Here is a 22,098-nt window from a genome sequence, read left to right as displayed (position 1 = left end):
TCTGGGATGGGTATCCCCTGCACTTGTGTAAACTACTGATAAAAAAATAGCTAAAATGCATCTTATGTATTTAGGCACTTTAAGTATTTGTTTAATATATAAAAAATCTTTTGCACTGAAAGCTATTTATTGAAATGAGTTAGTAAATACAGGTTGGATATCTATTATGTACAAAGCGTGTTGTATAGATAGTGGCCTTTCATTTGCTCTATGCAAGATTTGACTGTTTTTTTTTTTTTTGTATCAGTAACTTCTTGGAAAATCTGATTTTGACCTATATCTAGCAAAAGTTCTAAAAGTTTGTCCTTGAGAGAGTACCTGAAATTTTAAAAGTAGTATAAGCAGCATCAAAATAGATGAGGCTTTGTACTCCTCATCTATGCATTATATAATATTTAATTTGCCTTTGGAAAAGTGAATATGGTGATAGTTTATCTCAGAAGTTGTTTGCACTGATGTTTTGGCATTTTGAAGAAAAACACAAATATGTAAAATATAATCAAGTGCCACAGGGAAGCTGACAAATGACTCTGTGATCTCAGGTAAATAACAGCTTCTAAATACAGATGTATATGTCAATAGCCTGAATTTTCTTCAATATGTTTCTGTTTGACTGCTTTTGTACATTGATCTGTTCCATAGCAACTGCCAAGTAGAAATATTCTAAAGGGGAAGAAAGAAAAGGAATATATTTGATGTGGAGATTTTAAGTGACTTTTGAGTCAGCGCAGTGAACTCTTTTCTTTTTGATTCCAGTAATTATGTAAGAATATTTGAAATGTATTTTTGTCATTATATTTTAAGCACACTAATAATTTTTTCCTGAATTGTATACTTCTGTTTTTTAATTGCATGAATAACGTAAATTTTCTCTCCTAAAACAACCTCAAATTAAGTTTGTCAAAGTCAGAACACACAAATTTTTTCTCACTGGGTTCTGTCAATCTAATGGCTTAACAGATGATTATGTAGCTCAATTCCAGAGATATAAATAGGTGATGAGAATAAGATCCTGGAAACGGTTTTTCACTGAACCCAGCTGCTGCTGTATTAGGTCTGCAATAAACTAAAAATGACAATTTTTCCATTTATGCAGGAGAATCAAGAGCATAAACACTCTAAGAGTGTTTTACATCTTTCAGATACCCCTTTCATCACTTTAACAGGAGTAGTAGGTGGTAGCTTGAGCCAATTGGTTTACCGTCTCATGCAGAGCTGAACTGATTTCTAAACATATTATTGTCTGTTTTGGAAAGTAGGTTAATACATGCTATCCAAGAGGACCCAGACCAAGAAACAAGCACTCAATGGACATGTCATATGAAGCAGGGTAACAGCACTTTTCATACTCATACCATGGGCCTACAACTGCTCTTGCAAATAAATGATGATGATAATAAGGCAGCTGTTTTATTGAGAATTGACTTGAAGCTGCTTTGCTCAGATCTTTGCACATATGATCTCATTTAATCTCAGGATAATCCTAAATTAGTTACACTTATAACCCCCTTTTTATAAATGAGCAAGCTGAAACATAGAGAGGGCAAGTCACTAGTTCAAGGTCACATACTAAATGGGAGATTCAACATAAAAACTCAGACTTTCTGAATACAGAGCTTGTGTCTACTACACTCTCCTGCCTCTCATTTTGGCAATAAATTTTTTGGCAGATGGTGATCACAGAAGTTGCTTAAAGTCACAACTTTTAAGTACTCTTTTTTTCTGAAGTCAAATTGTGTAGTTTTTATCCTAAAAAAATTATATTATCACTTTTGTAGTTTAGAAGAGGAAGGTGTGAAAATTTGAAATGTTATCTATTCTCATTTAATTTCCTACTTTCCATGGAGAGTATTCCATACCCAGATCTAAATGTCATTACCGATTGTTGCTCACACGTACAAAAGGGAAAGTCTATGCTCAGTTTTGATCAGAGGCTCCCTGTGTAGGAGTATGACAGTCCTCAGTAAAGTTTTGGCACTTATGTTTGGCAAAACATCCTGGGCAGATGAGCGATTCATGTAGCAAGAGCACTACTAATTGAAAAGGTACGTTAGTATGAATATTAGCACCTCTAAGTGTTTGTGAAATAGCAATAGTGGAAAGACTAGAATGTTGATGAAGCATTTTCAGAAAATTATGCTGCTTCTAATAGCTTAACATATTGATAGAAAAGGTGATTTAATGTAGAAATCTGTGATGATTCAATTCCAATTTGTATGTAATAGAGCTAAACTATAATTATATTTTAGAGGAATATTAAACAATGTAAACATAATCTCTGAGTCCTAAATGTCATTATTACACTGAGTTTTAAATGTAATTCATCTATAACCATATAATAGACATGTGATATTACTGTGTGACAAGCAATACTCTGATGTAGCAAGAAAAAATTGAAATTGCAAACATATGTGATTTCACAATAATTTTTAACATTTCTTCAGGGGTTATTACAAAGCAAATGAAAGGAGTTTGTACAAGGTGTAGTTCAGTTGCAGTTTCCCTCCTCTGTATTCACATTATTGCCACAGCTTACGAATGACAAACATTTGTGGACTATGGCAGCAATCTGTTGGGTGTTTCAATCTATTTTGAGCTGAAATTGATTAGCACTTTATGAAAAGTGTACAGAAAATTACCATGCTTATCAAGGCAAATCAAGCCATAATTCTGCCTTTTTTTCCCCCACACCTGCAGCTATGAATATTTTTTGGTGGATACATTGAGATGTGCTCAAGAATATACATATTGGACTGCATATCATGCAATTTATTCTGATCTTACTGACAGTTTGCAAACAAAAACTCAAAACAAGATGCAACTGTATGCAGCTCTTGAACTGTAGGTTCTGATTTTGGCATCCACGAATACATGAGGAAAGGGGGCGCAGCTGAAGAGGTGTGCTTTTGCTAATCTTACAGTGAAATATAGTCTGGGCATTTGTTTGAATTTCATGAAATATGGAAGACCTCTGAACCAAGGGTTTCACCTGATTGCTTTTATTTTGCCCCACCTTGGTAATAATAAGAAGTGAAAATCCGCTGGAGTTGATGATTGTAAGGAGAATCACTAAGAATGAGGACAAGAGAGTGGACAATTATGGTGATCTTCGTTTTTTGAGAGCAAGATGCCTTCCTCTCCCCAGTCACCCCATGCTGTGGCAATCCTTCAAAGAAAAACAAATGTAGGCTAAAAGAAAAAGAGGAAGACCATGGACCTAATGGGATTCCTTGTTTGAGTGGGATTTTAATAAAAAAAAAAAATGGTGTAGAAATAGGATAGTTTTTATTCTGTCACTCTGGGGAAGACTTGAGAATAAATATAAAATGAGATTAAAAAAAGAGAGTCTGGGGGTGGTGACTCTTTAGAATTACTGCCTGTAATTCTAAAACTGGGAGATCGAGACAGATGGATCACTGAGGTCAGGAGTGAAACCAGCCTGGCCAGCATGGTGAAATCCCATCTCTACTAAAAATACAAAAAATTAGCTGGGTGTAATGGTGTGCACTTTATAATTCCAGCTACTTGGGGATATGGTGGGGAGGCAGGCTGAGGCAGGAGAATCACTTGAACCTGGGAGGTGGGGGTTGCAGTAAGCAAAGATTGCGCCACTGCACTTCGCCCTGGGTGACAGAGCGAGACTCTATCTCAATCAATCAATAAAATTTGAAAAGAAGGAAGGCTAGGCACGGTGGCTCATGCTGGTAATCCCACCACTTTGGGAGGCCGAGGCAGGCAGATCACCAGGTGAGGAGATTGAGACCATCCTGGCCAACCTGTTGAAACCCCTTCTTTACTAAAATACAAAAATTAGCCAGATATGGTGGTGAGCGCCTGCAGTCCCAGTTACTTGGGAGGCTGAGGCAGGGGAATCGCTTGAATCCAGGAGGCAGAGATTGCAGTGAGCCAAAATGGTGCCATTGCACTCCAGCCTGGCAACAGAGCAAGACTTCGTCTCAAAAAAGAAAAAGAAAAAGAAAAAGAAAAACAAAACAAACAAACAAAACCCTCAAAAAACAGAGAAAGAAAATTGTTGAAAATTTACATGTGCTTTGGAGTAAGCTATTTACCTAAAGCTCATTTTAATTCTAGCAAATGTTGTAAGTTGCTAATTAAAATAGCATATTGTGTACTAATCTGTTACCTTATGCTTGATTCTATCCAGAAAAATATCATGAATCATTAGTTTTATATTTGCAGTGAGTCTGTACTGAATAAAAATTTTGTGTTTTACATAGAAATGCATTTCTGATAAAATCATCTTAAAAATAACTTTTTAGATATTTGTTCTGAAAAATAAAAAAAGAAGATGTAAATCACTCGTCCTAATACTCAAGAGTTAACACTTTTTTTTTTTTTTAACATTTTGAATTACGTGACTTCAGTTTTTTTTTTATTATAGATTTGATATGGTAAGCTGTTTGGGAATTCTCTTTTTTATACAATACACCATGAACCTATTTCTATGTCATTAAATATTCTCCTATATTATATTTAGAGAATGTTTAGTTTTTGTGATATGGTGTTTCCAACATTACATCCAATCTCTATGTGGTTGGAAGTTCAGATGTTTCAGGTACTTTGCAGTTAACAATTACAGTAATAATTATCATCATCCAACATTGCAAACATAATTTATTGAGGTGAAATTCACATTTTGAAACTGTCAACTCTGTCTAGGTCCAAGATTCTGTAACTCCCATAGTAAAAATGCCTACCCATTCAGGGGCATTTCTCTTTCTGGCCCCAGCCTATCTCTCTATTATTATTTCCGCTCCCCTCGGAATTATACTCTAAGGTCTTATCAGGACCTATACTGGCCCAGCAAATTCCTGTCCTATCACCATTGTCAGTTGTTTCACTACTCCATTTCTGTCCATCCATTATTCATGGCCAAGTCAATTTCTACCTACTTTGTGAAAACTTCTCTTACTGGCTAAGCCTGAATGGTCTCTCTCTTGAAAACTCTTAGCACACATGACTGTGCTGTTCACTTGGCCCATTTTTCATCTTATCTTGTAATGCCAGTTCAGTAGCATGTGTTGCCCAGAAATTATATTGCTAACAGCTTCTGTTTTTCTTGCATGGCATCTTATCTATTTTATTTCCCCTGATGATTATCTTAGTAAATAGCATAATAGAAATGCACCATAAATTTTTGTCAAAAACAAAATTCAATTTTTGTCCTCATAGACTGTAGCATAGTGCTTGGCACACAGGAAAGTCCCCAACAAATATGTGCTGTTTGAGTTTTAAACATATTTATACTTTCATCTAATTCTCTTGCAGTCTCAAATTCTTCATAACTAACAACTTTAAAAAGGACTTGTATTATTTTTTGTATGACCTTATTTATGATATTCCTGTTCATGTGTGGATACTGAGATTTACTGAACAAGGTGATGTTTAGCATAGGCAAATGCTTCTCTTCTTCTTCTTCTTCTTCTTTTTTTTTTTTTTTGACAGAGTTTTGCTCTTGTTGCCCAGGCTGGAGAGCAATGGTGTGATCTCGGCTCACTGCAACCTCCCTGTCCCGGGTTCTAGTGATTCCCATGCCTCAGCTTCCCAAACAGCTAGGATTACAGGCACATGCTATCATGCCCAGCTAATTTTTGTGTTTTTAGTAGAGACGGGGTTTCACCAGGTTGGCCAGGCTAGACTCAAACTCCTGACCTCAGGTGATCCACCCGCATCGGCCTCCCAAATTGTTGGGATTACAGACTTTAGCCACTGCTCCCGACCTTTTCTTTTTTAAAGTAAGTGTTTGACCTAATTTGTTTTCAGCCTTCATCTTTGATGAATTTGAATGCTTGATGTTTGTTTGCACACACCAAATTCCAAAGGTAGGATTCTAGAATTTAATATTATGTTTTGCTTTGCTTTTCATAATGGTACTAGTGGCTAATAACTTCAGAGAACATTCCTCAGTGACCTTTGAGTTCTTTTTTTGCTATTATTTCTGATAGCTATGAGCATATTTTACTAGAAATATAAATTGTATGATTTATCCCTAAGTGTATTTGCCCTGCACTTGTGTCCATATCGATTGGCCTCAGTAAGTAGAATGCATGTTTCCATAGGAACTAGAATAATAACTTGATGTTACTGTGCCTAGAGTTTCATTGTTCCATGAGAACATTTGCAAAGCAAAAGAATATGAATTTATATGCTAAGTAATCTATCAATTTTTGCTTTTTAAAAATGTCTTTTCGAAAAACTGTACTTTACTCCAAGAAAACCAATTTCTCTTCATTATTTTTGAGGAAGAATTGTTAGTAGGAATTATTGGATTTTTCACCTCTCATTCCTCTATTATATGTCTATGAAAACTTAATGAAAAAGATGCAGTGAAGGCAAGATTCGGTGTTAAATCTCTCCAAGTGTATGTACCTACATATTTTGTACAGACTTCTTTACAGCATAAGGCTACTATTTATTTTTATTGTTCTTGAAATCAGTGAATATGTTGGGTTTAATTTTATTGACACTACTTTTAAAAACAATTCAGACTGATTTCCAAAGACACATCTTTTTCATCAGAGAGGACTAAACTATGCAAAGTGGAATCTTTTGAAGAATGCTTATTACCAGAGTAGTAACAAGGAATTTTGCTCAAGCATTTCCTATAGTGATTGCAAACTGGCTCACTTCCCAGCTCTTAACAATTTCAGCATGGGTTTTTCTTGATTGACCATCAGTCTTCAGTGTCTCTGAACATACACATTACACACACACATACACACTGACAACATACACATAAACATACTTGGCCAGAGATAAGATAAACAAACAAAAGACTTATTGAACTCGAGGAATAGCTTACACAGAGCAATTTAATCTTTTTGCAAAAATAAGATCCCAATTCTGTTATGCTGTTTTGGAATATGTAAAGCCTATAAATGCTGACTTTTAATTTTCAGAAAGCAAAGTCAACTTCCTAGTCGTTCAGATATTCAGGGTCTATTGACTAATTTCACCCGATTCTAAAACTAATCTGTGGCTGCCTCTTCCAGGTTTCTGAGTTGTTGGCTTATTTATTAATTAACTCCATCATCTACTTTTGGATATCATCTACTTCCTGGCCTCATCCATAGTACATTGGCAGTTCTAAATATATACTTATTTGCTTTATTATTTTCTCTCTTCCCAATTACAGAATGATGTCAGGAGGGAATTTATAGATAGTGCTAAAATTATGATATTGAAGCCTCTATCCAATTGAGGAGCAGGTATAGTGAGAATGAGGGGTTGAAAGAGGCAGAAAGATAAACGATTGCAGCTAGATTACATTGGAAGATTTTGAGTGTCCAGAAGTTCTTAGAACAATTTTTAGGGTGAGACTATGGGTGTAAGAGGCCAATGTCAAGTGGAGGTGAAGTGAGGGTTATTAGATTTGAGTATGCACCATGTGTGAAGCTTCATTAGGCAGTGGGTATATAAGTCTCAGTTCATGCCTTCAAGTGCCCCAGACTTGTCTATAAAACAAAATTCAATGTTCATAACTCACCACAGTATTTTTCTCATTCTAACTTGATTCTCCAGTAATGCTCTTTAGTAACCTCCTACCTCTGCCACATTCTTCTCTGTAAATCCTGCTTAGGTCTGCTCTATGCCTTTCTTTTTCTCTGTCTATATCCCATCCATCCTGTAAGCCTCAACTCCTAGAAGTCATTTGTAATCACCTCTTTCTGCACTGCCCCCATCCCCTGTTGTGTTACCTGTCTCCTCTAAACATGCAGAGAGTTGTGCGTGTCTCCTTTTGCCTGTGCTTCCACTGTATTTTATTCTTTGTCTCACAGATCTTATTTTTCCAACTAGATTTAAACACCTTGAGTACATAATAGTTTCTCATATGTCTTTGTAATATGTCTCAATGAAATATGTTAAGGAAGACATGGGGAAAACATTTGATCATGGAAAATTAGATGAGAATTTTTCTCATGTATAGCTGCTAAATAAAAACCAAACACATAGTTTGAAATGGTGTATGATGCTGATGTAGCCAATTGAGAAATTAACCATTTGACTGCTTTGTATATAAAATGATGGTGGTGCCTGTTATTTCAGTATGAAGCCAATGGAGAGAGATACATTAGATGTCTAAATGGTCTAGTTAAGGTATTCAAGGTTAAACCTTTTTTTTTTTTTTAAATCTGAAATATCAGCAATATAGCTTCTAAATTTTTATGGCTGGTTTTCTATATCACTTTTATCTCGTGAAATTTCAGAGCAATTAATCTATAGTAAACATCATCATCTGACATGGCTGAAAACAGTACTTTTTGTTCATTTTAATTTTTGAATAATGTAAAATTACTGATGTTAAAAAAATTATATTCAAAGAATACTGAGTGCAAGGTGACCTTTCTAGGTTAAAAAATGTCTTATAAGCCTGAATTGTCAATTATTACTGTATTCTAGATGTATGGAAGTTAATGGATAGTTCTAGTCAGTTAGATACAGGTTTAGCAGGACTGTTGTAATAGGTAATCTGGAGAGTAGCCAGGTAAGTGGAATTTGGGGTTTGCTGCTGTTGCCAGAAAGCAGCACAGAGAGATGGTAAGTGACAAGACCCAGATAACTAAAACAACCATGCCTTAGTCCTTATATGCTGCTATAACAGAATACCACAGACTGAGTAAATTATTGTGAACAGAAGTTTATTTGACTTCTGGTTCTGGAGACTGGCAAATCTAAGAGCATAGCATTGACATATGGTGAGGATATTTGTGCCTCATCATCCTGTGACAAAAGGTGGAAGTTCAAGAGAGCTCAAAAGCAAGACAGCAAGATGGGAATCAAACTTGCTTTTTGTAACAACCCATTCTTGTGATAATGAACGAACCCAAATGATAAATACCTAAATCCATTCATGAGGGCAGAGCCCTCAAGGATGAATCACTTCACTTCTTAATGGCCTCACTTTTTAATATATCACAATAGTAATAAAATTTTAACATGAGTTTTGTAGGGACATTGGAAGCACAGCAAACTGTAGCCATTTTGATTTCCTTATTTGCACCATTTAAAAAAAAGCAATTGATTCAGCTGATGTTTATCCAGGGCCTATTATGTTGTGTTGGAGGCTAGTGGTAATTACAAAGGGAGTAAGACAAACACAGTCACCCACTCTGGTGATGCTTACATTATCTTCATAATGTATTTGATCCTGTGATTCTTTGGCACATGAGTCCCTTGCATTTTGCCTATTAGTGTCTAGTAAGTTTTTCCTGACTGATTGATAATATAGATATACTTTGGTAGAAGTTTTGTGTATATTTTCATAGTTAGATATAGTTTGCAGGTGTGACTTGTGTTTCAGGAAAATACAGAAAATGTTTAAAGACAGGAAGATATTACCCTGATTTTTCAGTTCATTAAAGAATAACTATTTGAGGGAAAATCCTGATACAATTATTTGAGCATGTGTATTAAAGATTAGACCTATAAACAATTCAGGAGCAACTTCCAGCAAACTATGTGAGAATTCACAGAAATAAACCTGGTAGGTTTGTGCTATGTTATTCACATGGGCTGTTAACTGTGTTCCATTCCTAGGTTCTTTATTTCCCTGCCCTCCTCAATCGCAGCCTCTTGGGATTTAAACTATATTACTTCTATCTTCAAAATGATTCATTTTTGGGTACCAAACTATCCCTCAGCTTACCTACACCCTCTCACTCAAACTCACATTCTCTCTTTTGGCTTTCTGTATGGAAGGGAACATTTAGAATATCAATTCTTTGCAATGCAAAAACGACAACACACTGATGATGAAGGGAGGTATTTTTAGGAGAAAAAGTAGCTTTTCTTTTCATTATGATGTCACTTTTGAGATTTTATAGAAAGAACAGGTATTAAACTCAGACCATAGGGTTCTCTGAGGTATACTCTGGACACCCTTAGAAGTCAGCTAGAATATGCCTTCTGTTTAAGGTCAGAGTCTACATTTAAAAAGAAAGAACTGGATTAATTGGCAGGTAAATTGAGATTCCATAATTCAGGAAACCTTTAAGACTTTTAAATGCAGGCTCTCCTGTTTGTAGGCTGGAGTGAAGCTTAACGTATATAAGTTCTTTGATTCCTTCTGTACAGTTCTAAGGTTGTCTTCTGTGTTGTATTGGTTGGAATATTAATACATTACCCGTGGAATTCACATATGGTCATTGCCCAGTAGTGACAAAAATGCCTCAATTAACGTGACTAAATTCTGTTATTTAAATCATAAAAATAAGTATTTTCTTTATTATCTTCAGAAAAAATTCTATGCTTTAACTGACACCTTACGTCTGAATTTTAAAAAAGCAAGTATTTTTACTGCACAGTGATAGCATACTGTTTAACTTCAGGTTTACCATAAAAATAATTTTAGCTGTTCTTTACCACCACATTGTTTCCTAGAAGTAGCTAAAACTGCTATTATTCTTTTGTGTTTTTGAGATCGTATTACTACCACAGATTCTTTGAAAAAGTCTGTATGTTCTAATGATTTTTGTTGGGGAAAAAGTATGTATTTCACGACAAAGTTCTCCAGATATAATGGACATTAACCGAACATGAAAAAGAATAAGATTGTGGAATGCTCCAAGGAAACTTGAAAACCAAGGGGGAGAGAAGGTTGTCACATTTTCCTTGCGTGCTTTGCTTAATTTTCACTATATCTTAATTTATTTTTCTCTGTTTCTCTTCAGTTACAATAAGTCACTTTATGATCAAAAGAGATACACATCTCCTCAGGGCTTGTCTAAGATTCAGCATTTAGTCCTGAAAGCCAAATTGCATCCTGAAGCCTAAAATCCATGTTCGTTTGTTTTAAACAAAGTAAAGTGAGAGATTTGGAGAGAAAGGAAAAACTGTATTTGACAGTAGAACAACAATAGAACTGAAGAATAAGATCACTCATTTTGAGCTCCAATGGAGTGGTATATTTTCTTCATATTGGTGAAATATTCAGTTAAAATCACTTCATTTTTAATTCCACTGTCTTCAGAACACTTTTATATATGATACCTTGTTTTTGCTTTAATCTATGAGTAAGAATTTATACCTACCTTGTTAATTAAAAGACAAAAAGAATAATATTGAAAAGATACTAAAGGGACCTACTTAAATGTCTATAGTGTGAAATAAATAAGCTGTTTAATTTTTGACTCTTAAACTGAGTCTCTTTTGCCAATTTTACTTAATATATATGTATTTCCTACTTGTGAGGTCATTGAAAGGAAACCTTGAACTATGATACAGCCATTCAGTAATAAATTCTCTGCAAAGAGTGGCAAAAGAATTCAGACTATTAAAATGTTGCTGTGTTTATCAAAGTCAAAGCTACTTTTGCTTTATGAAGCTGCCCAAAGAAAATGCTTGGGGAATCTTTCCAGGATATCGGTCTGGGCAAAGATTTATTGAGTAATACCCCATAAGCAGAGGCAACCATAGCAAAAACAGACAAATGGGAACACATCAAGTTAAAAATCTTCTGCAAAGCAAAGAAAGCAATAAAGTAAAAAGACAACCCACAGAATAGGAGAAAATATTTGCAGATGACCCATGTGACGAAGGATTAATAACCAGAATATATAAGGAGCTTAAATAACTCTATGGGGAAAAATCTAATAATCTGATTAAAAAATGGAGAAAGATTTAAATAGATAATTCTCAAAAGAAGACATACAAATGACAAACAGACATACAAAATGGTGCTCAACATCATTGATCATCAGAGAAATGCAAATAAAACTACAGCGAGGTATCATCTCACCCAGTTAAAATGCCTCGTATCCAAAAGTAAATGCTGGTGAGGATGTGGAGAAATGGCAACTCTCATATGCCGTTGGTGGGAATGTAAATGATTACAGTAACTATGAAGAACAGTTTGGATGTTCCTCAAAAAACTAAAAATAGATCTACCATATAATACAGCATTCCCACTGCTGAGGGTATAGCAGTACCCCCCAAAAAGTAAATCAGTATATTGAAGAGATCTGGACTCCCATGTTTTTTGCAGCACTGTTCACAATAGCCAAGATTTGGAAGAAACCTAAGTGTTCGTCAACAGATGAATGTATAAAGAAAATGTGGTACTTGCTAGGCAGCCACAGAAACAAAAGAGATTTAGTCATCTGCAAGAACATGGGTGGAACTGGTGGTCTTTAAGTTAAGTGAAATAAACCAGGCACATAAAGCTAAACACCACATGTCCTCAGTTATTTGTGGAATCTAAAAATCAAAACAATTGAACCCATGGAGATAGAGAGTAGGAGGTAGAGGGGAGGTGGAGATGGTTAATGGGTACAAAATTATAGTTAGAATGACTGAATATTTGGGCCGGGATTGGTGGCTTACACTGGGTAATCCCAGCACTTTGAGGGGGCGAGGGAGGCAAATCATGAGGTCAGCAGTTTGAGGCCAGCCTGGCCAATATGGTGAAATCTTTCTCTACTAAAAGTACAAAAAAATTAGCCTGGTGTGGTGGCAGGCACCTGTAGAATCACTTGAACCTGGAAGGCGGAGGTTGCAGTGAGCCAAAATCTCACCACTGTACTTCCAGCCTGGGTGTCAGAGCAAGACTCCATCTCAAAAAATAAAAAAGCTTGAGGGGTTGGACACTCCATTTTCCATGATGTGATTATTACACAGTACAAGCTTGTTTAAGAATATATCATGTACTGCATAAGTATATACATCTACTACATATGCACAAAAATAAAATTAAAAAATATAAATACAATTTAAAAACAATTGATGAGGTAAGGTCAGGTTATATATGATATAAAATCTTCTAGTGATGGTGTCTCACGGTATAGTTTGTACAAGTCAGGGCACCTGGTATTTGAGATTACCAAGCTAAAACCATTTCAGTTTGTGGGAAGTGGCACCAATCAAACTGAAAGCCCTCTTTTCTCTTTTTAATTTTTTTTTCCTCAGAGCTATCATTTGATAAAAGTTATACTCAGTTTAAGAGGTGCTAGTCATAGTTTGTTGGACTGACTTTTGCCATTTGTAGTTCATTCTGGCAGAGAAATGAGTTTAATTTGGCTTGTGTAGTATATTTTGAAATAATTTTTAATACAAATATTAAAAAGTAAGTGATAGAAGGGGAGGCCTGTTTCATCTAGGTTTGGGAAAATTAGACTAGTCTTCTCTTGGTAAATGTGGAAATTTTAACCTAATTACAGAATTAACACTTAATTGGGAAGATAAAGATCTGGGAAAAACTGGAAAGTTGGTTTAGTGGAACATCAATTGCTCCTGGAGTCAAATCACCTAAATTTGAGTCCCACTTATTGGCCAGTGCCCTTAGGAATGTCATTTAAATTATTTAAGTACCAGTTTCCTTATCTATGAAGGGAAAGGAAAAACACCTACTTAAAAGGGCAGAAGGCAATATTTTAAAGGCATTTCCTAAATTGTACATGTATAAATATATATAAGGTATGTTTATTAAGTGAAAAGGCATTTGCAACACATGCAAATCCTAAAGTTATATCAGTAATTTAAATTTAATTTTTGAGCTTATAGCTGTAAAAGAAGTATCTTCCTGTATCAGCTCTAGGCAGCAACTTTCCAGGTGATATTTGAGCTGAATGAGCTCAAGTTTGAACATGATACCTCAGGATAGTGCTTCTTGGGTTGATTGCGGCATGTCTGAGTAGGTGGTTCTCAGGCAAGAACTCTTTCTTATCTTGCAGCTTTTACCATTAGGAGATAGATCATCTGTCTTGCCCAATGTTAACAAGAGTATCTTCATGTCCCTTTCTGAGCTAAACGCTGACTATGTGATTTAGTTTGGATTTCATTCTTTTAGAAAAGTGTAGCCATTTGCTTGCTACAATAGAACTTTTTTTCCTCCACAGCCTTTGGTGCAACATAGTGGGTCATGTCTAAAAAACCAAGGTGCTTGTTGTTTAATCATTTTTAATTTTTTCAGGAATAGCACTCACAGCAGGAAGAAGTGTACATGTTTTGGAGATTGTAGATGTGGTACATTTATTCACATGTATTCTGAGTAGTCAAGTGTTAGTTTTTCTTTTTTTTTTTTGAGATGGGGTTTCGCTCTTGTTACCCAGACTGGAGTGCAATGGCGCGATCTCGGCTCACCGCAACTTCCGCCTCCTGGGTTCAGGCAATCCTTCTGCCTCAGCCTCCTGAGTAGCTGGGATTACAGGCACGTGCCACCGTGCCCAGCTAATTTTTGTATTTTCAGTAGAGACGGGGTTTCACCTTGTTGACCAGGATGGTCTCGATCTCTTGACCTCGTGATCCACCCGCCTCGGCCTCCCAAAGTGCTGGGATTACAGGCGTGAGCCACCGCGCCCGGCCCAAGTGTTAGTTTTTCAAAACTACTGCTTAGCCTTGCTAGCTTTTGCCCTTACATCTCGAGGAATGAAGAGTTAATTTGACTAGTACTGAATTGTATAAGAAAGCATTCTAAAAATCCACAAGTACCCCTTAATATATTTGGTTCAATTTAAAATCTGTTTACTCATTCAGATATATGTGAGTAATTTTAATTATGCATTGTTTTTTAAGAAATATCTTAGACTGATCATTTTACAATTAATTATTTTAAAAACTGTATTTTTCCAGAGCATTGTCTCCAACTCAGGAATTACAAGTCTTTTTGCAGGATTTGAGGGTTTACTACCAAGTCATATAACTTTATAATAATTAGTAATTAGTTAATAAATTTTCTTTTTTGTGTTTGAATTCTTATAATGAGATTAGAGTTATAAAGTGAAGCTTATTTTATTTTACTTATTTATATGAGGAAGCTCGATGACTGAATATAAAGAAATTATTATTGTCAGACTTTTAAATGTGATTTACAAGCAGCTGGGCTTTGACCATTGATGGCCTAATTGATTTTGAGAATTATCAGACATTTAATATATGAATCTTTGCAAGTGGGGAAATGCTTTATTATTTTATAACAGTATGACCTACCTTTTGCCATTGGTTTAATAGTAATGACCATTTTGTAATTAAAATGATAATAATCAACAGGGGGAAAGGTATTGTGTTCATTATTCAAACAGAAGAGATTTGTAATATTGGAAGCAGATGGTGCCAGGGGGAGTGACTTACAGACACTTAAAGCTGCAATAAATTATAGTGCCCCCTCCCAGCATTTTTTTCTCTATAGCAGGGTTTTTTCCTATAGAAAAAGAAATGAGAATATCTTACAATTTTATGTGATTTGGCTTTAGAAGTCTTCTCAAAGATAAAAGATAATGAGTTTAAAATACTTAAAAAAGAGCAGGGAAAGCCATTATATTTATGTGGAATTTTCTATTTTTGGTACAGGTGGAACATCTTTGAAGGTTTGCCATTAAAAAAAAAAAATCCCAGGGGAAAAGTAGGTACAGTAGCCAGTATCATGACAAGCGACCTCTACTGTTTCAAAGTGATCAGTGGGACATTATAAAAGGAAATGATCACAAGCTCGGAATGTAGTCATGTTCTTGTGGTGTGAAACAAGAAATGGGGAACTGACAAGGGAAGGAACTGGAGCATTACTGTTAAAGCCTTAGTGTTTAACCTCGAAAGTCTTGTAGAGACATTTCCTGTTCAGTTCAGCCATTCACTCATTTAACAAATATTTACTGAGCATGTACAATTTGCCATACACTATTATAGGTGAGGACAACAGTAGTGTGAAACCAGTTTGTACTCTCATGGAGTTCCTGTTCTAGAAGGGAAGATAGACAATGAATTATGAGGTCAGATGGTGATAGGTGCTTGGAAGAAAACCAAACTGAGGTCAGGGGTGAGTCTAATCAGAAAGGCCTTCCCTTCATTTATTCATTTGTTTATGTATCTGTTCATTTATTTGTTTAATGAAATAATTCTTGACCTTAAACAAGACAGTTTAATTTCAGCTTTCATGAGTCATGTAAGTGAGTTGTATGAACTCAGAACTAATTTTGTCATGCAAAAAAAAAGTTAAACAAATAAAGTTAAGTTTCCTGGCTGGCTCACAGAATCTCCTAGAACCAATGTTAAAAATTTCACTGTGGTACTCCACTCTATTCTTAGGAGATCAGAACTGAGGCAAATGAGGGAAAATGTAGAGAGGAGGTTTTTGCTGTATAGCTAGTAGTCATCTTGTAGGCAGATTTTGAAATAAGCTAGTTTGTTTTCACATTCTTCTATCAGATTTTAACCACCTTAGACTTTCCTTATTTCCCCTCACTGCCCTTTTCAGTCCTCCTTCCTATTCCCTCAGCCTGTTTCACTATTAGGAAGTGCTTTGTGGCATTCTATTATTTTCTTTGAAGGGAGCAGTTTGATTAAACAACTTCTAAGTGTATGAATGATGCATAATGTGAGCATTAACCCTAACCTGAACAAAGGTATTTGCATTTTCTGAAGAGGACACTTGAATCACTAATTGCTGGGGTTTTGAGCTATGCGGAAAATCAATCCTCAGAGAGTGTAGAGGACCTGCCGTGAGGTCCTGCAGGAGGTCATTAGGTCTGTCAGGAAGGCCAACAATTCCTTTTTGTCTCCTGCCCAGGTATGCAGCTTTGCTTTTTACCTTTTTCTCTCCTTCTTATGAAACAACTATTTTTTTTCCTATGACTGCTTTCATGCATTTTTATTTTCTGCCTTTTATAAGCTGGGTGTATGCAAATGAGGGTAGTGTGGATAGGGTCATGCTCCTGAGGCCCGTATTCTGGCCTGCCAGCATGTGGAGCCAGTAACAGTGACAATAACAATGATAATATAATGACTGTTTTCTGACTACCTAAATATGCTAGATATTTCACATACATTCATAAAATCATTTAGTCTTTATTATAGTTTTGAAGGGTGTACGAGAAGACCATTTATAGATAAAGAAGGCAAGGATGCTAAGAGGTTAAGGTGTCTGCCCCAGGTTGCACAGCTAGTAAATGGGGTTGGGTTTGATCACACTTGGGTTTGTTTGATCCTGAAGTCTCTTTTTTTTCTCCCTGCTATTATCCCAGAAATAAGTGACTGGCGATTTCAGAGGAACTGTTCCCTTGTTAGACTTGAGCTATGTTAACTCAGGATCACCAAGTGACTCTTGATGTTCTGTATGCCGAGGCAAATTGATTAGGCTACAGAGAAGAAAGACTTGCAGCAGGAGTTCCAGTGGAGTGATTTTTCTCATGTTAGCTTACCAGTCTCAGAGATGTGTTCAGGAGTCTGTTCCTATTTCAGATATCCCAAACTTCTTTTCTCTCTTTTTTTAATTATATTTAAGTTCTGAGGTATGTGTGCAGATCATGCAGGATTGTTACATAGATATACACATGCCATGGTGGTTTGCTGCATCCATCCCCCTGTGATCTACATTAGGTATTTCTCCTAATGTTATCCCTCTTCAATCCCCCCACCCAGGCCCCAGTGTGTGATGTTACCCTCCCTGTGTTCATGTGTTCTCATTGTTCGACACCCGCTTATGAATGAGAATATGTGGTGTTTGGTTTTCTGTTCTTGTGCCACTTTGCTGAGAATGATGTTTTTCAGCTTCATCCATGTCCCTGCAAAGGACATGAACTCATCCCTTTTTTATGGCTGCACAGTATTCCATGGTGTACATGTGCCACATTTTCTTTATCCAGTCTATCATTGATGGGTATTTGGGTTGGTTCCAAGTCTTTGCTATTGTTAAACAGTGCTGCAATGAACATACATATGCATGTGTCTTTATAATAGAATGATTTATAATCCTTTGGCAGATACCCCAAATTTCTACAGGCCTTCACGACCCATAGTATTGGACTCTTTCCTGGACTTGATAGTATCTAGGCTCCTTCTCTCTTTAGTATTTAGATAAATACATGAACAGTCAATTAGTGCACTGAGCTGACAATACAATGTTGGTTCCCCTTGTGGTATTAACAGAGTTTATTGTTGCAGATTTTACTGACAGGTAAAACTGTCACTAAAATTTGTCTCTTTGTATTTCCTTCTCCATGGAGACACTTTCATGGATTGTTTACTTTTATCCCCTATAAAAGACACCTAGTGAGAAATCTGTGGTTTTAGTGTCTTTTTTCTTCTGTTGGGGACCATGACAAACCTTTGGTTGTGTTTGTACAACCAGTTATTCAAGTATTTCAACAATTGGCTGTATTAATTTTTGTGAGGGCATTGGGGAATTGGCAGTGGTGCCCAGTATTTGGAATATTGCTGTATTTAGAATATAGAATGATATGCTTATCTCAAGTGAAAAACTCCTTGTAGACTTGGCAATAGAGTTTGCTTTTGACTATATAGGCTGGTACCTACTTTTTGGTTTCTAGCATTTTTCCAATTGGCCTATTCAACTTCCTTTATACTCTCTGTGATGTGAGGTATCAGATGCAATATTCTTTGTATGGTACCATTTTTCATCCAGATGCATATATCCTAGTGAAACCAAACTGAAGGAAGCGACTGACTCTATTATGATGGATTTGTGTGCATGTATTAGTCTGTTTTTATCCTGTTAATAAATACATAACCCAAGACGGGTCAATTTACAAGAAAGAGGCTTAATGGACTTACAGTTCCACATGGTTGTGGAAGCCTCACAATAATGGTGGAAAGCAAGAAGTAGCAAGTCATGTCTTACATAGATGGCAGCAGGCAAACAGTGAGAACCTGTGCAGGGAAAGTCCCACTTTTAAAACCATCGGCTCTCATGAGATCCCCTCACTATCACGAGAACAGCATGGGAAAGACCGGCCCTCATGATTCAACCATCTCCCACCAAGTCCTTCTCACAATATGTGGGAATTATGGGAGCTACAAGATGAGAGTTGGGTGAGGACTCTGAGCCAAGCCATGTCATTCCACTCCTGGCTCTTGCCAAATCTCACGTCTTCAAATTTCAAAACCAATCATGCCTTCCCAACAGTCCCCCAGAGTCTTTACTAATTTCAGCATTAACTTATAATCCACAGTCCAAAGTCTCATCTGAGATAAGGCAAGTCCCTTCCACCTATGATCCTGTAAAATCAAAAGTTAGTTACTTCCTAGATACAATGAGGGCACAGGCATTGGGGAAATACAGCTGTTCCACATGGGAGAAATTGGCCAAAACAAAGGGGCTAAGGGCTTCATGCAAGTCTGCAATCCAGCTAGGCTATCAAATCTTAAAGCTCTAGAATGATCTTTTTTGACTCCAGGTCTCAGATCCAGGTTATGCTAATAGAAGATATGGGTTCCCATGATCTTGTGCAGCTCTGCTTCTGTGGTTTTGCAGGGTACAGCTTCTCTCCTGGCTGTTTTCACAGGTTGACATTGAGTGTCTGTGGCTTTTCCAGATGCACAGTGCAAGCTGTCAGTGGATTTACCTTTCTGTGGTCTGGAGTATGGTGTGGCCTTCTTCTCATAGCTCCACTCAGTGGTGTCCCAGTAGGGACTCTGTGGGGGCTCTAACCCCACATTTCCCTTCCATGCTGCCCTACCAGAGTTTCTGCATGAGGGCCCTACCCCAAAGCAAACTTCTGCCTGGGCATCCAGGAGTTTTCATACATACTCTGAAATCTAGGTGGAGGTTCCCCAGCCGCAATTCTTCTGTGCATTCACAGGCTAAACACTGTGTGGAAGCTGCCAAGAGTTGGGGCTTCCAACCTCTGAAGCAATGGTCTGAGCCCTGTGTTGGCCTTTCAGCCATGGCTGGAGCTGCTGGGATGCAGGGCACTAAGTCCCTCTGCTGTACACAGCATGGAGACCCTTGGCCCCACCCATGAAACCACTTTTTCCTCCTAAGCCTCTGAGCCTGTGATGGGAGGGGCTGCTGTGAAGACCTCTAACATGGTCTGGAGACTTTCCTCATTGTCATGGGGATTAACATTTGGCTACTCATTATTTGTGCAAATTTATGCAGCCAGTTTGAATTTCTTTTCAGAAAATGGGATTTTTTTTTTTGCATTGTGAAGAGGCAAATTTTCTGAACTTTATGCTTTTTTTTTTTTTTTAAATAACTGAGTGTGTTTAACAGAGCTCAAATCTCCTCTTGAATGCTTTGCTGCTTAGAAATTTCCTCTGCCAGATACTTATATCATCACCCTCAAGTTCAAAGTTCCACACATCTCTAGGGCAGGGGTAAAATGCCACCATCCTCTTTACTAAAACATAACAAGAGTCACTATTGTTCCAGTTCCCAACAAGTTTCTCATCTCCATCTGAGACGACCTCAACCTTGATATTTCATTATTCATATTGCTATCAGGCTTTTCATCAAAGCCATTCAACAAGTCTCTAGGAAGTTCTAAACTTTTCCACATTTTCCTGACTCTGAGCCCTCCAAACTGTTCCAACCTCTGTCTGTTATCCAGTTACAATGTTGCCTGCACATTTTTTGGTATGTTTTCAGCAGCACCCGACTCCAATTTTCTGTATTAGTCTGTTATCATGCTACTGATAAAAACATACCTGAGACTGGGCAATTTACAAAAGATAAGACTTTAATGGACTTACAGTTTTACATGGCTGTGGAGATCTCACAATCATTGTGGAAAGCAAAGAGGAGCAAGTTACACCTTACATTGATGGCAGAAGGAAGAGAGAGCTTGTGCAGGGAAACTCCTGTTTTAAAACCATTAGATTTTGTGAGACCCATCTACCATCATGAGAGCAGCATTGGAAAGACCTGCCCCCATGATTCAGCCATCTCCCACCGGGTCCCTCCCTCAACACATGGGAATTATGGGAGCTATAAGATGAGAGTTGGGTGGGGACATAGAGCCAAGTCATATCAATGCAGTTCATGATATATCCTCTATTTTCCAGTTGAATCCTTCTACAAGTGTAATTTTGTACAAGAAATTTTATCACGGATAAATGACGTATAATACAGTGGAAAGTGCTTCAGTGTAGGAATGTAGATGGTTCATGCATGATTTCATCTCTGCCCTGTCTAGAAATATAAGCTTTGATAAGTTTGTTTATTTCACGGGCCTTGGTTTCCTAGTTTATAAATTAAAGCTAAAGTGATCTTGTCTGCCACTGTGTAGAATCATAAACTTTGATAAGTTTATTTTCTGGGCTTTAGTTTCCCAGTTTATAAAATAAAGCTACAATTAGGATAGTCTTTATTTATTTATTTATTTTTTCTCTGGGATACATTTATTTATTTTTTTTTAAATTTTTTATTGGATTTTAGGTTTTGGGGTACATGAGCAGAGGATGTAACACAGTTGCGTAGGAACACACATGGCAGTGTGCTTTTCTTTCCTTCTCCCCTTCACCCACATTTGGCATTTCTCCCCAGGCTATCCCTCCCCACCTCCCCCTCCCACTGGCCCTCCCCTTTTCCCCCCAATAGACCCCAGTGTTTAGTACTCCCCTTTCTGTGTCCATGTGTTCTCATTTTTCATCACCCACCTATGAGTGAGAATATGCGGTGTTTGATTTTCTGTTCTTGTGTCAGTTTGCTGAGGATGACGTTCTCCAGATTCATCCATGTCCCTACAAACGACACGAACTCATCATTTCTGATTGCTGCATAATATTCCATGGTGTATATGTGCCACATTTTTCCAATCCAGTCTATTATCAATGGGCATTTGGGTTGATTCCAGGTCTTTACTATTGTAAACAGTGCTGCAATGAACATTCGTGTACATGTGTCCTTATAGTAGAACGATTTATAGTCTTTTGGATATATACCCAGTAATGGCATTGCTGGGTCAAATGGAATTTCTATTTCTAAGGCCTTGAGGAATCGCCACACCGTCTTCCACAATGGTTGAACTAATTTACACTCCCACCAACAGTGTAAAAGTGTTCCTTTTTCTCCACATCCTCTCCAGCATCTGTTGTCTCCAGATTTTTTAATGATCGCCATTCTAACTGGCGTGAGATGGTATCTCAGTGTGGTTTTGATTTGCATCTCTCTGATGACCAGTGACGATGAGCATTTTTTCATATGATTGTTGGCCTCATATATGTCTTCTTTCGTAAAGTGTCTGTTCATATCCTTTGCCCACTTTTGAATGGGCTTGTTTGTTTTTTTCCTGTAAATCCGTTTGAGTTCTTTGTAAATTCTGGATATCAGCCCTTTGTCAGATGGGTAAACTGCAAAAATTTTTTTCCATTCTGTTGGTTGCCGATCCACTCTAGTGACTGTTTCTTTTG

At 37.0% G+C, this 22,098-nt stretch overlaps 1 protein-coding gene and 1 pseudogene across 6 annotated transcripts in view; both read left to right on the top strand.

The window, feature by feature from the left end:
* Positions 1 to 22,098, top strand: part of PRKD1 (protein kinase D1) — a 386,482-nt gene that overhangs the window by 68,234 nt on the left and 296,150 nt on the right. The gene's annotated exons all lie outside the window — the stretch shown is intronic.
* Positions 1 to 22,098, top strand: part of LOC128928796 (uncharacterized) — a 31,755-nt pseudogene extending 9,657 nt beyond the window's left edge. Inside the window, exon 1 of the transcript XR_008474369.2 lies at positions 1 to 22,098. This exon is cut by the window's left edge and continues 9,657 nt beyond it. The product of XR_008474369.2 is annotated as an uncharacterized LOC128928796 (transcript).

This window comes from Callithrix jacchus, chromosome 8 (genome assembly GCF_049354715.1).
Source record: "Callithrix jacchus isolate 240 chromosome 8, calJac240_pri, whole genome shotgun sequence".
Taxonomy (NCBI): Eukaryota; Metazoa; Chordata; class Mammalia; order Primates; family Cebidae; genus Callithrix; species Callithrix jacchus.
Note: the sequence above shows the minus strand (reverse complement) of the source record. Positions and strands in the feature narration are given on the sequence as shown.